At 40.6% G+C, this 17,683-nt stretch overlaps 1 non-coding gene across 2 annotated transcripts in view; it reads right to left on the bottom strand.

Moving 5' to 3' along the window:
- Positions 1-17,471, bottom strand: part of LOC110599509 (uncharacterized) — a 149,862-nt gene extending 132,391 nt beyond the window's left edge. For both annotated transcript variants that reach the window (XR_013431855.1, XR_013431856.1), the window contains exons 1-2: positions 17,457-17,471; positions 15,985-16,126 (exon numbers count right to left, since the gene is read on the bottom strand). This is a non-coding gene — a transcript (uncharacterized LOC110599509). The remainder of the gene's footprint in view (positions 1-15,984; positions 16,127-17,456) is intronic.
- Between the last annotated feature and the right edge of the window lie 212 nt (positions 17,472-17,683).

The following is a 17,683-nucleotide window of genomic DNA, read 5'->3' as shown; positions in this document are numbered from 1 at the left end:
GCTGATTGAAGTGATTGAATAAATCCTTCAATACCATCATGACCGACAGTACTTAAAGATGTGTGATTTTTGTTGTTTGTTTGTTTGTTGTAATTTCTTTTTGTACCAGGGATTGAACCCAGGGACATTTAACCACTGAGCCATATCCCAAACCTTTTTCATTTTTTATTTTGAGATAGGGTCTCACTAAATTGCTCAGAGCCTCACTAAATTGCTGAGGCTGGCCTCAAACTTGCAATTCTCTTGCCTTAGTTTCCCAAGCTGCTGGAATTACAGGCATACACCACTACACCTGGCAAACATATGGTCTTTTTTTCTTAAATATTTATTTTTTTAATTTATTTTAGTTATAGGTGGACACCACACCTTTATTTTATTTTTATGTGGAGCTGAGGATCAAACCCAGGACCTCTACCTCTGAGCCACAAACCCAGCCCCAAACATGTGGTCTTTAAGAATGATGTTTGAGGGCTGAGATTATAGCTTAGTAGTAGAGTGCTTGCCTAGCATACGTGAGGCCCTGGGTTCAGTTCTCAGCACCACATAAAAATAAAATAAATAAAGCTATTGTGTCCATCTACAAAAATTTTTTTAAAAAAAGAATGGTGTTTGAGCCGGATGTGGTGGTACACTTAGTAAGGCCCTAAGCAACTTGGTGAAACCCTATTTCAATTTTTTTTTAAGGCTGGGGATGCCACTCAGTGTTTAAGTGTTCCTAGGTTAAATACCTGGAGCCAAAAAAAAAATGATGTTTGAATTCTAAGGAAACATTACTGGGAAAGTGCAATGATGACAACATTGAGAACAAATGATCAGAAAAAAATGTGGCTCAAAAAAAAAAAAGACTCCACTTTGCCACAGAAGTAGTTAAAGACATGCCATCTCAAAATATGCCAAATTGGTATACTGAATATTTCAAGGTGAAATCACTTTAGGGACTGTAATTTTAGAAAGGGCCATTTGGCTTGCCTTTCCCTACATGCAGCAGACCATAAAGATTCTTTAGGGAGGGATGTCCTTCAAATAGCAAAGGTGCAAAATGGCCTCATCACCAAGTGACTGGTAATTGAGGATGCAGCAAACCTACATTAACTAATTCTTTGGAGTAACCTTTCTACCTGCTTCCCATAATATGTCTCTTGGTGACATCCCTAGATTTTACTATCCTAGTCCAAATACACATTTGTGCTGTCATTACTTTACACATTTATTGCTCTTTGTCTAAAAATTATAAAATCAGCATGCCATGATCATTTCTTCAGGCTTCACTCTCTTTGAAAAAAATTTGTTGTCCATGTAAAATTAGTAAAAATCATGAGCTTTTCTCTTTTTAATCAACTCTTGTGGCCAGATATGGTGACCTGTAATTCCAGCAACTTGGGAGGTTGAGACAGGAAGATTGCAATTTTGAGACCAACCTCAGAAATTTAGTGAAATCCAAAGCAACTCAGTGAGATCCTGTCTCAAAATAAAAAATCAAAAGGGCTGGGGATGTTGCTTGGTGGTTAAGCACCCCTGGTTTCAATCCCCAGGACCAAAAACCAAACCAAAACAGTTCTTGTATTGCTGGGGACAGACAAGGCAAGGCACCAAATGGGAACAGGAAGAGGTTTATTTAGCTATTGCCAGGTTCAGAGGGTACAACTTTCACTGTAATCAATTAATTCCACTGAACCCTGAGTTTAGATAGTTTCAGAACTTTATACCCAGCATGTAAGGGGAGGGGCTCAGAAGTTCACATAAAAGCAGCTTTTTCTTTCACTGTTCTGGGCAAGTTAACCCTTCAAGGGCAACACCTGAGAAGGGGAGAGCTTCTTCTCCCCTTTCTTTCCTCCCCCTGCCAGCTGTTACCATGGAGTCCATTTGTAACTTATCTTAAAAATGTAGACATCTCTGTGAAGCCCAGCTCAAGGTCAGAGGCCTCCTTAAAGGATTTGTCTCTTTTTTTAATCAAATTTTGTATTTGCAAACACACTTTTACAAACTACTATACTGGGTATAGTAGTTTGTGAAAAATTAGTAAAGGGGCTTTCAGCACCTGGAATGCTGATCTCTTCCAGGCCAGTGGCCAAGTAAAACAGAGCAACAGGAAAACAGGAAATTTAACTATATTGAACTCTATTGTACAGACTCTTTTGCTTATAGTCCTAAAATCAATTATGGTGAAGATTTCTGCAGAAGCTTAGTAAAGATTTTCTGTGGAGAAAGGGGTGCCACTACACTTGTATTAATTGTGTTCCTGAATCCAGACAATGAGCCCAAATAAAAACTGCTGGTGGTTAGGAGGAATCTCTTTCTCCCCTACACCACCAAATCCAGGTTAAATTTGAGTAGGTGGGTGAGGAAAGAGATCTGACTACCCCAACCAGCATGCCAATGATGGTCCCTGCTAGAGACTATTTTTTGTACCTTATAGAAAGTACCAGCTAAAAGCTAACTGTGATATTATAATATAATAGGAAATATATATTTAGACATTGTCTGTGGTTCCTGGAACAGAGCTTCTGAAACTCTTGTAATTTCCTGACTGAGAGAGGTGATAGGAGCTTCTTTTATTATAACTTTTGGTTTTAGTACCTGCTTCCTGGTACTAACGCTTCTAAGACACTTGGAATCTCCTCTGGAGTGATTGGTGTCATTTGTATGCTAAAAAATGACTGCTGTTGTGGGGCCCTATATAGTTTCAGGATGGGGGCTGGTTGCCAGAAAGACCAAAATATGATTAAGTTAGAATTTTCAGCCCTACCCCCAGATCTCTGAGGAGGGGAGAGAGGCTGATCACCAATGGCTAATGATTTGATCAATTGTGCCTATGTCATGAAAACTTAAAAAAAAACTTTAAAGCACCAAGCTTCAGGGTTCTACTCTATTTCCAGGCTGTGTAACTTTGGGTGAGTTATTCAACCTCTCTGTACCTCAGTTTTCCTCTCCATAAAATGGGTAAATACTGGTACCTACCTGACAATGTTGCTTCTCTACAAATTCTCTACAAATTCAGTGTTAATTTTTAAGATGATATATAAACCCAACTTCTAAACACCCCTTTCTTTGAATTACTTATCACCACATGCTCCCATGTGTGTGCACACTGTACTCACTCATAGACTCTGCTTGTTTTGCTCTTGCTAATCTTTCACTTAGTGATACTGTTCATAAAATCAGGAGGCAAACATAGAAAACAAACTTTATTTAAGAAAGAGGGCTGGGGTTGTGGCTCCAAGGTAGAGCACTCGTCTAGCATGTGTGTGGCACTGGGATCGATCCTCAGCACCACATTTTTAAAAAATAAAAAATATATATATTGTGTCCACCTATAACTAGAAAATAAATATTTAAAAAAGAAAGAAAGAGACAGAGATAGTAGTTTCCTCTGGAGAGGAGCCAAGACCCAGAGCTGGTGCCCATGGGAGTGAGGGTGTCTATTTTCGTGTGTGTGTGTGTGTGTGTGTGTGTGTGTGTGTGGGTGCTGGGCATTGAACCCAGGGCCTTGTGCATGCAAGGCAAACACTCTATCAACTGAGCTATATCCCCAGCCCCTGTCTTGCTTTTTTATAAACCCCCCACCTCCTTTCTTTCCTATGGACATGCCCAAAAGGCAGGAAAGAGGGACAATTGCTTGCGTTGGAAAGTGCGATCCTTCCCCTCCCATAGAGGTATTAGCTATTCACTCCTTTCCTTTTCTTGGATAATCAGCTACCTATCATTTGCCCCAATCTCACTGGAAGTCTAATTTACAGGTCCAGCCAATGAACCCAAGATGGGTAGAGGAAAAAGAAATGTTTTCCTCCCATATACTGCTTTACTTCAGGCTCCAGTCTTGAGATCTGTAAGGTCCTTGGTTTAGCATCTGGATGGCTATCTTAAGTGACAACCACCATTTTAAGAAAAATTTTGCTTCCCCACCAAGGGCATTTCTGAGAAAGGCTCCCCACTCTCTCATACCATCCCAACCCTTCACCGCTCACATTAGGACCCACCTGGCTGTAATCCCTGACCCTTCCCCATAAAAGTCCCAAACCTCACGCCTGTTTTGCCTCTCTCGGTCTATAGAGAGATGGCCTTTATTTGTCAGCTTTGACAAATAAACTCTTGTGTGTATCTCTGCCTGGTCTCCGTCTTTCATTTCTTGCTTGCCCATTTCCTGGTTCCTTGCTTTCCTTTCAAGATCCATCAAGGGTCCCCAGATAAACATTAGAGCATGTTTCACATAGGTCATGCTTGGCCCCCTCAAAAACGTTCATTGTTTTCAAAACTGGATATCGATGGAGGTTAAGACAAAATCTAAAATCTGGTTCAGATATTCAGGTAGGGACTCAAGTGTTTTAACTTCTTCAATTGAACTTAACACAAAGTCGAGTTCTCCCTCCTGTACCAAGCACGCATTTCCCCCTCAAATTGAAATGTTATCATCTCTGCAAGTCTCTTTAACTTTGTGATTCTCACTCAGCAACCATGAGGGCTCACGCTGAATCAACTCACACTTCATGATAGTCTGAGCCCTTCAGTGGCTGTGGTGGAAATGTACCCTCAGCTCCAGGGTGGGGTGATCAGGAACAGCCTCCTTCAAAGTGACATTTGAGCAGAGACCAAAAGGAAGTGGGTCCCAGGGAGCACTGCCATGCCAGCATTGTTTTAATCATCTTTATTCTTTGCAGGAATGGACTTTCTTTAATTTTTTTTTTCCTTAAGAAATCCTTTGCTTCTAGAAATGAGAAATCAAGCAGGAAAATAATGCTTGGAATCATTACTAATATTTCTTAATCAGCATATAATTTGTGTTTTAAACAGGTTTGGTTGAATAGAATATATTTATTTCAAAAATATCATTTTTTGTGAGGCATTGCCGCATTATCCTAGTGATTTGGGATTGCTGTGGTCATGCCTGACGTGTTTGTGAAAAGCAGGTTATTGACAAACTAAATGGAAAAATCAGTGAGTCAACCTTTCTAGCCCCATCCAGCTGCCCATGCAAAGCTTAAATGGGAAATGCCACACCAAGATTTATTTTATTGTGATTGATTCTTTTTTGCAATCTATAAACTGAAGAAGAAGGAAAAAAAAAAAAACCTTTTTCTTTTACCCATGTTAGGCTCACTGGCTGGAGTCCTGGAAACTAGGCTGAAGAATAAAGATTAACAAGAGAAAAATAGTTCAGCTATGTTTATTTATACAGAGGAGTGTCACAAAGAACTGAGACTCAAGGAGGTAGCCAGATGATTGAAGCTTATATACCATCATAAGCTAAACAAAGGAAAAGGGGTTTGGGGCTTGCTTGTGGGCTTTTTTGTGGGATGTGGAGGGGAGGAATTATATAGCAAATAAGGGTAGTCTTGTGCAGATGAGGTTTTCTCTGGTTTGTTTGCTCAGTTTTGGTTTTGTTTGTTGTTTTTGTTTTTTGCTTGTTGTTGTTTTGCAGTGCTAGGGATGGAACCCAGGGCCTACCACATGCTAGGCCACGTGCTCAACCACTGAGCTACAAACTCAGCCATATTATTTTTTCCACATTTTTATTGGTGCATTACACTTGTACATAATGATCAGATTTGCTGTTACCTATTCATATATGCACACAATGTAACAGCATGATGCAGCCTAAATCATTCCCCAGCACTCCCCCCTTCTTCCTCTCCTCTGATCCTTTTCCTCTATTCTACTGATCTCCCTTTGATTTTCATGAGATTCCCCCACCTTTCTTTTCCTTTTTCCTCTCTACCTTCCACATATAAAAGAAAACATACAACCCTTGACCTTCTGAGTTTGCCAGCCCTACTCTTGTACAGATGAAAGTTTCTCAAGTGATAAAAGTTGTCTCTGGGAGCAGCTTTCTTCCTGATAAAGAGACACCTTTACAAATGGAAATTTCCTTGAAAAATAGGAAATTCATATTCTATTTTTAGGCAGTTGGGGGAGGTAAAAAGCTTGTTTCTGTTTCTGCTGGTTTTCAAATGTCCTTCACTTACAGTAATCTGCATTAATCAGCTTTGTAGAGCAGTCACAAAATACCTGATTCAATCAACTTAACAGGAGGAAAGTTTATTTTAGATCACAGTTTCGGGGGTTTCAGCCCATGGTTTGTTGGCCTGTTGCTTTTAGGACTGTGGTGCAACAGTCTATTATCATGGGGCACACATATTCACCTCATGGAGGCCAGGAAACGAAATGTGACAGAAAGAGGAGGGGCCAGGGTCCCATTAGCCCCTTCAAAGACACACCCCCAATGACCTAACTTCTTTCTGCTGGGCCCTAAATTTCCACCACCTTCCAATAGTATCACAGACTGATGATCAAGCCTTTAACATATGAGCTTTTGATGGATATTGAAGATTCACACCTTAGAACTCTTCATGCCAAAGAGGCTTATTTCAGAGTTTCACTTCCTTCCAAACTTTAATAACCATGCAGGGGGAAAGCCCACAAGAGACGATTCTCATACTCCCATACTTAGGCAGTTATCTCTGTTTCTCTCTCTCTCTCTCTCTCTCTCTCTCTCTCTCTCTCTCTCTCTCTCTCTCCATCTCTCTCTCCATCTCTCCCCCCCTCCAGATCTGTCCCACTTGTAACAGCATTTTAACATTAGAAACTGACTTTCTTGTAAGGTACGGTGGTACACACCTATAATCCTAATGGCTTGGGAGGCTGAGGCAGGAGGATCTCAAGTTCAAGGGCAGCCTTAGAAAAGGCAAGGTGCTAAGCAACTCAGTGAGACTCTTTCTCTAAATAAAATACAAAATAGGGCTGGGGATGTAGCTCAGTGGTTGAATACCCCTAGATTCATCCCTGGTACCCAAAAAGAAAAAAAAAAAGAAACAGACTTTCTTTGACTTTATTGGGCATTAAGATAAAAATCTGATGGAAGATGAAGCTGTTTGAAAGAGTTGCAGATTATTAGGAGGCCAAGGCAGAAGCTATAGGAACTCAAGACAGAAATTTCTGCAAATACGAGGGTACTGGGATTTCTTATTCTTACTCCTGATGTTGGAAGATGATACATGGGGATTGAACATGATAAGATTTTAGATTTCCCTAGTCCAGATATGTCATTCAGCAAGTAGGGAGACTGAGGCACATTTAATGTTTGCCCAATGTCATATAACCAATACAGTCGACAAACTAAGGTTCCAGAGATGTTTTCAAGCAGCCTCCAGGATTTTTAAAATCATGCCCTCTTGTGGCCCATGTCCCCAAAGAAGATGCAGGTGAATGCCTGAAAGAAATCTGATGTCTTCATTCCTACAAAAATTAATTTATTGAAATCCTAATTCCTAATGTGATGGTACTGGGAGGTAGGACCATTGGAGTTGATTAGGTCTGAGGGCAGAGGCCTTATGAATGGCTTTATTGTCCATATAAAAGAAGCTCCAGAGCATTCTCTTCCCTTTCTGTCATATGAACACATGGTAAAAAGATGACCTTCTATGAACTCAGAAGTGGGCCTTTGGTAGACGCTGAACCAACCAGTGCCCTGATCTTTGAATTCCTAGCCTCCATAACTGTGAGAAATAAAAAAAGCTTCTGCACAGCAAAGGAAGCAATTAAGAATGTGAATAAAAGAGCCTACAGAGAAGATCCTTTACATCTGCTCCTCAGATAGGACATTAATAGCCAGAATATATGAAGAACTCAAAAAAACCTAACACCAAAAACTCCCCAGAAATAACCTAATTAATAAATGGGCAAAAGAATGAGACACTTCTCAAAAGAAGAAATAAAGGGGCTGGGGCTGGGACTCAGTGGTAGCACACTTGCCTGGCATGTGTAAGGCTCTGGGTTCAGTTCTCAGCACTACATATAAATAAATGAAATAAAGGTCTATCAACAACTTAAAATATTTTTTTTAAAAAAAGAAGAAGAAATAAAAATAACCAACAAATATATGAAAACAGTGTTCAACATCTCTAGCAATTAGAGAAATTCAAATTAAAACTATACTAAGATTGCACCTCACTCCACACAAAACAGCATTATCAAGAATAAAATCAATTGTAAGAGTTCGTGAGGATTTGGGGGAAAACATTGCTGGTGGTACTGCAAATTAATGCACCCACTCTGGAAAGCAGTGTGGATATTCCTCAAAACACTAGGAATGGAACCATCATATGACCCAGCTGTCTGACTCTTTGGTATATATTCCACATCAGTGTTTATAGCAGCAGCATAATTCATCATAGCCAGACTATGGAACTGACATAAGTACCCTTCAACAGATGAATGGATAAATAAAATATGATACATGCACACACACACACACACACACACCACACACAATGGTGTACTATTCAGCTATGAAAAAGAATGAAATTATGTCATTTGCTTGTAAATGGATATAATTGGAGACTATAATGCTAATCAGACACAGAAAGACAAGGGTTGAATGTTTTCTCTGATATACAGAAGCTAGTCTAAAATTGGTGGGGAGGAGAGAAGAAATAGGAGGAGTCCATCAAAATGAAAAAAAAAATCAGGGGAGTAGAAGAAGTAGTATTGAGGGGGAGGGAGGTGGGACAGGATAAGGGAAAAACAGTGGAATGAATCTGACCTAACTTTCCAATGTACATATATAGTCTATATTACATGAATATATTACTATATTACATGAATCTCAACATTATGGATATCCACAAGATACCAATATTTTTAAAATGTAAATAAATAGATCAGTAGAGTAGAGGAAAGGAAACAGGAGTCTGGAGGAGGGTAAGGTAAATAGTGGGGACTTAACTGATGCACACTATACTCCATGCATTTATAATTATGTCAAAATAAATCCTAACATTATGTTTAACTATTATGAACCAATAAAAATAAATATTAGAAAATAAATTTCTTTCACAGATTCCAAAACAAAGAAAAAAATGTGAGAAATGTTTCTGGTTTTTTGTAAGTTACTCAGTTTATGGTATTCCATTACAACAGTCAGAATGAACTAATACAAAGACATTATAGGTGGGAAAAAACCCACAAATCAATATTTATAATGATACACAAGAAGTGTTAAACAAAGTTTTAACACATCAAATACAACAATATGCTAAAAGGATAATATATTGTGACTAGCTAGGGTTTAATTTCAGAAATGAAGGGCTGGTATGACATTTGAAAATCAGGGGTTGTGGGGTTAGAAGTAATCAAATACTTCTTTTTTTATTGGTTGTTCACAACATTACACAGCTCTTGACATATCATATTTCATACATTAGATTCAAGTGGGTTATGAACTCCAAATTTTTACCCCAAATGCAGATTGCAGAATCACGTCGGTTACACATCCACAATTTTACATGATGCCCTATTAGTAACTGTTGTATTCTGCTACCTTTCCTATCCTCTACTATCCCCCCTCCCCTCTCCTCCCATCTTTTCTCTCTACCCCATCTACTGTAATTTATTACTCTCATTGTTTATTTTCCCATTCCCCTCACAACCTCTTATATGTAATTTTGTATAGCAGTGAGGGTCTCCCTTCATTTCCATGCAATTTCCCTTTTCTCTCCCTTTCCCTCCCATCTCATGTCTCTGTTTAATGTTAATCTTTTCTTCCTGCTCTTCCTCCCTGCTCTGTTCTTAGTTGCTCTCATTATATCAAAGAAGACATTTGGTATTTGTTTTTTAGGGATTGGCTAGCTTCACTAAGCATAATCTGCTCTAGTGCCATCCATTTCCCTGCAAATTCCATGATTTTGTCATTTTTTAGTGCCGCGTAATACTCCATGGTGTAGAAATGCCACATTTTTTTACCCATTCATCTATTGAAGGGCATCTGGGTTGGTTCCACAGTCTAGCTATTGTGAATTGTGCTGCTATGAACATGGATGTGGCAGTATCCCTGTAGTACGCTCTTTTAAGGTCTTCAGGGAATAGTCCAAGAAGGGCAATAGCTGGGTCAAATGGTGGTTCCATTCCCAGCTTTCCCAGGAATCTTCATACTGCTTTCCAAATTGGCCGCACCAATTTGCAGTCCCACCAGCAATGTACAAGAGTACCCTTTTCCCCACATCCTCGCCAGCACTTGTTGTTGTTTGACTTCATAATGGCTGCCAATCTTACTTCAAATACTTCTAATGTGAGTGAAGCCCTGGATTCCATCCCAAGCAATGCAAATAAATAGGAAGGCAATATTTGAAAATCAATCAATATATCTCCCCATATTAACAAATTAAAAGATAAAAATACATATTTATCTCAATTTAAATAGAATAAAGCATTCTTTTTTCCACTTTATTTTTTATTTGTTCTTTTTAGATATACATGACAGTGGAGTGTATTTTGTCATATTATACATACATGGAGTATGACTTCTAATTCTTATGGTTGTACATGATGTGGAATTATTTTGGTCATGTATTCATATATGAGCATAGGAGAGTTCTGTCCAACTCATTCTACTGTCTTTCCTATTCCCATCCCCCATCCCTCCCCTTCATTCCCCTTTGTCTAATCCAAGCATTCTCAAAAATTCCAACAGTCATTCTTGATTTTGAAAAATTCTCAGCAAACTAGGAATGTAATAAAACATTCTCAATTTGATAAAAGGCATCTATGAAAACTTACATTAACGTCATAACTCATAATGAAAGACTGAATGATGTATCCATGAGATCTAGAACAAGACAGAAATGTCCACTCTCATCACTTCTATTCAACATTTTACTGGACGTTCTAAGCAGTGTAATCAAGTAAGAAAAATAAATAAAATATCTAGATTGGAAAGTAGGACACCATTGTGATCATATATATGATTATTTAAGAAAGACAATGGAATCTATGAAAGAGCTACAAGAACGCAAAATTATAAACAAAGCTTTACCAAATCTGAACATGAAATTAAGAAAACAGTTCCACTTGTTGCGACACACGACTAAGTCATTCAGAGTCACTCCAGGTGAACTGGGCTGGCACAAAATAACCACACCCAGACAGAAAAAAATTCCTTTTTCTTGGGATTCTTCAGCGACAGCCCCTCTCCTCCAGTTCTCACAAGGGAGGCAGACAAAAAAGAGGAAGAGGACCTTCTGAAACCCTTTTTTATTGAGGGGAAGACACGGGAGAAAGTTCCACCCCAATGAGGGGGGTCAGGTTTCAGAGGGTTGTGTCTAGCCTCCTGATATCTTGTGGTCAGCAGATTGACTGACATCTTAGAAGGCCATGCCCATCTCATGTGCTATGTGGGGATCATAGACACAGCAAGCAAAAAGGACATATACGTCACCAGCCCAAACAGAGAGGCAACATCAGTCCAATCCACTCATGTACTCATGTTCATAGTTCACAAACACATAGCTCATGGCTGGCTCACCACATCCACTCACAACAGAGTAAACAGAAAGCATTTTGGGATAAATCTAACTAAAGATATGTGAAACCTGTACATTAGAAACTATAAAATATTGCTACATTCCTAACCCCCTTTTATATAATTATGTTCTTTTTTGAACCTTTTATTTTTATTTATTTATTTTTATGTGGTGGTGAGGATTGAACACATTGCCTGACATGTACTAGGCAAGCACTCTACCACTGAGCCACAATCCCAGCTCTAATCCCCCCCTTTTTTTGAGACAGTTACCCAGGCTGTCTTTAGCTTTCAATCTTCCTGCCTCAGCTTCCTGAGTAGCTGGAATTATAGGTATGTGCCACTGTGCTTGGCAGGATTTTCTAGGACTTGTTTTTATTAATATACCATTTTCCAAGGCAGATATCATGGTCCTGCTCCAGAACTCCAAGATTCTGAGTTGGAATCTCCCACTGGAGCTTGCTACAAATTCTGCATCATCTTTTCCCAGCACTGATACTTCTAACACCCTTGGTTCATATGGCCCAAGCAACAGAGCTGCTTGAACCACATCTTGAATCTGCTACAGAACTTTCCTTATCTGGATTCTATTCAAAGATAGAAGCCTTCTGTGTCATTTGTTGTATGGGCTAAAGCAATATTCTCAAGTATCAAATATGCTGCCTCCAGATTCTGAAGAGGCATCCCAGGCATTGTCTTTCCTTTGTGGTGGGAGTCAAAAGATGTAATCATTTGTCTTTTGTTTTGCAGGGAATGTTCTGGCATTGAAATCTGCTAATATTAAACTCCTAACATTTTTAGACATGTGGAAGGTTCCTGAATTTTCAGTGTTTGTCACCCACACTTTGGAGTCCACAAATCTCACCAAGTCTTCCATTGGGCTAATCCCTCTTACACACCATGGTCAATGTAGTGAATCAAGGTGATGTTCTGTGTACAGATTGCCTTGTGCTAATTATAACAGAAATAGGAGAGCTAAAATAGCTTTAAGGCAAAACTGTAAATGAATATCATCCATTCTTGTGTGACTGTAAACTGTTATTTGATCTTATTTTCTGATAGATAGAAAATAATGCATTTGACAAACCAAGGTCCACATACCATGTACCTGAGGCCATGTTAATCTTCTCTAGCAATAACACTACGTGTGGCTGCTGTTATTTACTTGAGCTTGTGGCAATCCACGTCAACTTTCAGGATCCAGCCAGTTTCTCGAGGAGCCAGACTGACAAAATACATGGAGACGCAATTTGAATCACTACCCCTGCATCTTTTAGATCTTTTAAGGTAGCATTAGTCTCAGCCATAGCCCCAGGATCCAATATTACTTTTGATTTACTATCTTTGCTGAGTGAAGGGTAGTGTAATGAGTTGAATTAAATCTTTGCAAAATTCATGTTGAAGTCCAAACCACCAGTACCTCAGAATGTAACTTTCTCTGAAAATAGGGTGGTTCCCGGTGTAATTATTTAAGATGAGGGAACACTGGAGTAGATGAGCCCTAATCAATATGGCTGTTGTCTTTACAATAAGAGAAAATCTGAACACAGGTACACAGACAGAATGCCATGTGAAGATTAAGACAGAGATCAGGATCATTCTTTTACAAGCCAAGAAATGCCAAAGATTGCCAGCAAACCATCAGAATCTAGAGAGGGTATAGAACAGTTTCTCCCTCACAGCCCTCAGAAGATACCAGCTCTGCTGACAGCTTAATCTCAGACTTTCAACTTCTATAACTGTCAATAAAATTTGGTTATTTAACACCATCCAGTTTCTAGTACTTTGTTACAACAGCCCCAGAAAACCAATTCAGGTAGTTCCAGAGGCTTCTACTTAGTGTCCTCCCACTAACAAAGCTCTTACACCAGAGATCAAAGAACCAGTGTAGAAGTTGTGCCAACTGCCAATTATGTCAATCTCAATTATTCATTAAAAGACAGGCAAATGACCACTGATTGGAACTGCTGACCCAATGCCCCATAAGCTAGATAAAATCTCACTGTAAGCAGGACATGAGTCAGGCCTTCATTAATTAGTTGGTGTTATACACCCCCACTCTAACAATGAGGCTGCAATGACACTTCAGGTTTCCAGATGTCAATGTCAATAGACATTTGACAATAGACAATACCCTGTGTCCAACAGTCCTCAGAAAGCCTGGATATATCACATTCCCTAGTGTGATTGTCCAAAACAAGCTGCAATTTGCAAGGGCTATGGTTTACCCCACTAATCTCCTTCTTCTAAGCTACTCCTAAGTATAGTAGCCCACCAGAATTTTTGAGGAACAACTACTGATCATATGTAGAAAACTGGATCCATGTGGTGCAGGGGTGTGGGGGGGGGAAAGGGGGGATGGGTGTACAGGGAGGACAGAGTGTGGGGGGATAGGGGGGCGGGGGGCTGTGGGGTGGCAGAGGTTGGGGGGGAACTCTGCAGATATAAGCATATGCCACCCAGGCCCCCTGCAAGCTCTTTCAGGGTCTACCTGAGCTTCAGAGAAAGATCTAGCCCAAGGTCATACCCTTCCCAGACAGCCCAAAAGCAGTGGCAGAGCCAGGTTGTAGGGGATAAAGACCCAGCCTCCTTGACCCAAAACATGGTACAGGTAGACAATACTCACTGCATTATAAAATGTTGTCTTCCTCAGGCTATTCCTGTCTGCAGCAGCCCATCTAGACCATCCTCCTTCCCCTCTATTAACCACGTGAACTTCACTGTGACCTGGTGTTATGGTTTAGCTATGGCTTGTCCACCGAAGAGTCACATGATAAAAGGTTGGTCCCCAATATGGAGGTGTTAAAGTGGTGGAAACTGTAAGAGGTGAGGCCTAGTGGGAGATAATTAGGTCATGAGGGCTTGTCATGGTTTGAATCTGCATCGGCCCCCTTTTGAACATTTTTGTTCATGTGTTGAAAACATGATCTTCAACGAGGCAAGACACAGGAGCTTTTAGGAAATGACTGGATCATCAGGTTAATGGATTAATTAATCAATTAATCTACTTAATTGATTAATCTACTTGATGAATTTGCACAGATTACTGAGTGGTCACTGTGAGTGAGTGGGGCATGGCTGGAAGAAGCAGGTCACTGGAGGTATATGTTTTAGTCAGCTTTTGCATCAGTGTGACCAAAATACCTGAAAGAACAACTTAGAAGAGAGAAAGTTTATTTGGAGCTCAAGGTTTCGGAGGGCTCAGTCCATAGATGGTTAACTCCATGGCTCTGGGCCCAAGGTGAGGCAGCACATCATGATAGAAGGGCCTAGTTGAAGAAAGCTGCTCAGCTCATGGCTGGGTCAGGAAGGGGGGATATGGCTGCAGGGAAAAGAGGCACCTTTCCAAGGTACACCCTCAGTGACTCACCTCCACACCCCACCTGCCTACAGTTACAACTCAGTCATTTTAATCAAACTAGGAAGGATGGATTAGGTTACAACACTCATAATCCAATCATTTTGGCTCTGAATATTCCTGAATTAACAGGAGGTTTGGGGGGACATCTCATATTCAAACCATAAAAGTGTGGCTTTGGGGACTATATCTGTCCCTGGCACCTTCCTCTCTACCTGCCCCCACCTCTCTCTCTCCCTCTACCCCCAACCTGTCTCCTCCACCTTTCTCCCTCCCTCCCTCTCCCTCTCTCTTCCTCTCCCTCCCTCCTTCCCACATGCCATAATCTGAAAAGATTTTCTCTACCACACCCCTCTGCCATGATTTTTCTGCCTTGGAGCCAGCTGATCATGATCTAAGACCTCTGAAACCATGATCCAAAATAAACTTTTCTTCCTCTAAGTTGTTCCTATCAAGTATTTTTGTCACTTTGACAAAAATATGACTAATACAGGGCTCCACCCTCATGAAAAGATTAATGCTAACTCTCAGCAATTAATCAGTCTTATGGCACTGAATTAGCTCCCATAAGAATGGATTGTTAGGGCTGGGGATATAGCTCAGTGTAGAGTACCATGACTGGCATGCACAAGGCCCTCTGTTCAATCTCTAGCAACACACACACACACACACACACACACACACACACACAGAATATGTTGTTATAAGTGAGTCTGGCACCTCCTCTGAATCCCTTCCTTATGTGTTACTTACTACTTCCACATATGCTCCTGCCATTGTGATGCCATATATCATAAGAACATTGCCAGAGCTCAGCAGATGATGGCACTATGCCCTGATTCTCCAGTACCATGAGCTACATATGCCTCTTTTCTTTACAAGGTAGCCTCAGATATATTGTTATAGCCATACAAAACAGACTAAGACACCTGGATCCTCAGCAAAGCTTTTACCCCAGCAACCACCCCCATTCTTCATTACCATTTCTTCATTACTCCTCTGGATCTAATCCCCTTGTACATGTGCTAAGTGACTCATTAATATGAGCCACCAAGCTATTATTTGCTACTAATAACAATGTACACAGTTCCATTCATATGCTTTTTCTAGAATAGCAAAACATGAGGATCTTAGAGTCGTTTTACAGCCAGTAGTGAATATAAGTGAATATAATATTCACCTTTTTTTTAGAGCCAGAGACAGTTACAAGCAGAAGCAGCCACAAATCATGACTTTTTTCAGGCACGGTGGTATGGAAAGACAGTGAGAGTTCAGAGTGAGATTCTGAGAAAGCACCATGCTGGGTTATGGCCATCAGAAGTGAGAAACAAGTCACCTGTTTACTTGTTGGAGAAATGGCTGAGTGTGAAATTGCTCCAGCAACCTTCCTAGGAGTTCTGACTCTTGTTTTCTGTGGCAAGATTTTCCTAGTTGCTGCCCTTGTTCTAGAGGAATTGACTTCAGGTAAACATAGCATCCTGATAAAAAGAAACAAGAGGCTTCAGAATTGTTGACAAAAGAGAAAGAAATTTTAAAATGAAGGCTGTGTTGTGAATTATCAATTTAAGCAACAATTAGGTTCATATGTGTATGCTTATATTCACCTTTTCCCTCCCATACATTTATATTTATTTTTATGTTTTGGGCATGTGTCTTCTCCTACACTTTCTTATGTATCCTAAGAGGTAATGTTGCAAATATACCCTGCAAAAGCAAAAGGGTTTGTTGTTGCCTTAAGATTCATGTTGTGTTCTAAAATCAGATTGCAGTAAGGTTCTGAGATATTAAACCTGAATCCATATTCTTAACATATTTCTGGAATTAACCAAATAAAGAAAACCGACATGGGAAAATATTTAATCACAAAAGAACCAACTGCTAGGAGACTGGGTTCTAATTGAGCCCTGCCCTGTGGTCCTGTGGTCAGGGACCCTCGACCAGCGAGCAACTTCTGCTTCATGAAGAATTCTGTTAAATTTCCCTAAATCCCGAATATGATGATGCAATTCTAGCCATACAGGGAATAAATGAATGAATGAACAACGAACGAACGAACGAAATGCAAGAATATGTGGAGGCAGGGGCGCCTGTTAGGCTTGTTACTGAGTTTGGAAAGGAATGCGGAACAAAAGACAACAGGAGCTCATATGCGGTCATTCTGTATCATCTGTGTACTAAAAGGCCGAGCATGGCTATGAGCCAGTGATCTCTATGATGTGCTACATCAGTTACCATCTTTGGACCATTTGACCACTGAATACACAGAGGCACCGAGAAGGGATTCGAACCCCTGTTCTCGATCCCTAAAACATCGCGCGCGCACAGCCGGGAACTTTAACCAAGCAACCACCGCGCCTGCGCTGAACCAGTATCCAATTGGAACTTGGCGCGCGCTGCGGAGTAGGAGGGTTTGCCCCTCTGGCGCGTTGGAAAAGCTTAAGAATGATGAAAAGTTCGTTTGACCAATCAAATTCTGAGCCTGCCTTGCAACCCTCCCCTTGGATCCAATCCACTTCAAGCCACTGTTTCCAAATTTAAAAAAAAAAAAAAAACATAAGAAAGGCGGGGCCGGAGAAGCTGCGCCTGAAGTGTAGGAGAGACAGAAGCTTCAATCCCGTGGTTGGTTCCTGCCTGGGACTCAGAAACCGAGAGAATGGATAGGGGCTGCAGAAGGTCAAAATAGTGCCATTCGTGCCTCCATCAGGGGCTTGTATTTAAACCCGCTTGCATAGGGTGAAAGAGGCCCTTAGTTCCCCCCAACCCACATAATGGTTTATTCCAAAATAGACGCCCCCTACCCAATAGTACCTCCCTGAGGTGACTGCCCAGTCTCTGCTTCCCGCATTGGTTGTAACCTGGAAGTTGTTTCCATTCTATTCTTTAACCTCACCTCCCGTCGGCCCTCTGGTGGTGTGATCAAGGAAGCTTTGAAGCAAAAGCCCTGTGAACTAACTGTTCCTTCTCTGCCTCCTCCCGCTGCCCCGCTGCCCAGTGGACCCTTCCATTTCTGTCTTCCCCTACTCCACACCCAAAAC

Source organism: Ictidomys tridecemlineatus, chromosome X, assembly GCF_052094955.1.
Source record: "Ictidomys tridecemlineatus isolate mIctTri1 chromosome X, mIctTri1.hap1, whole genome shotgun sequence".
Lineage (NCBI taxonomy): Eukaryota > Metazoa > Chordata > Mammalia > Rodentia > Sciuridae > Ictidomys > Ictidomys tridecemlineatus.
This window is presented reverse-complemented; position numbering and strand designations above follow the sequence as displayed.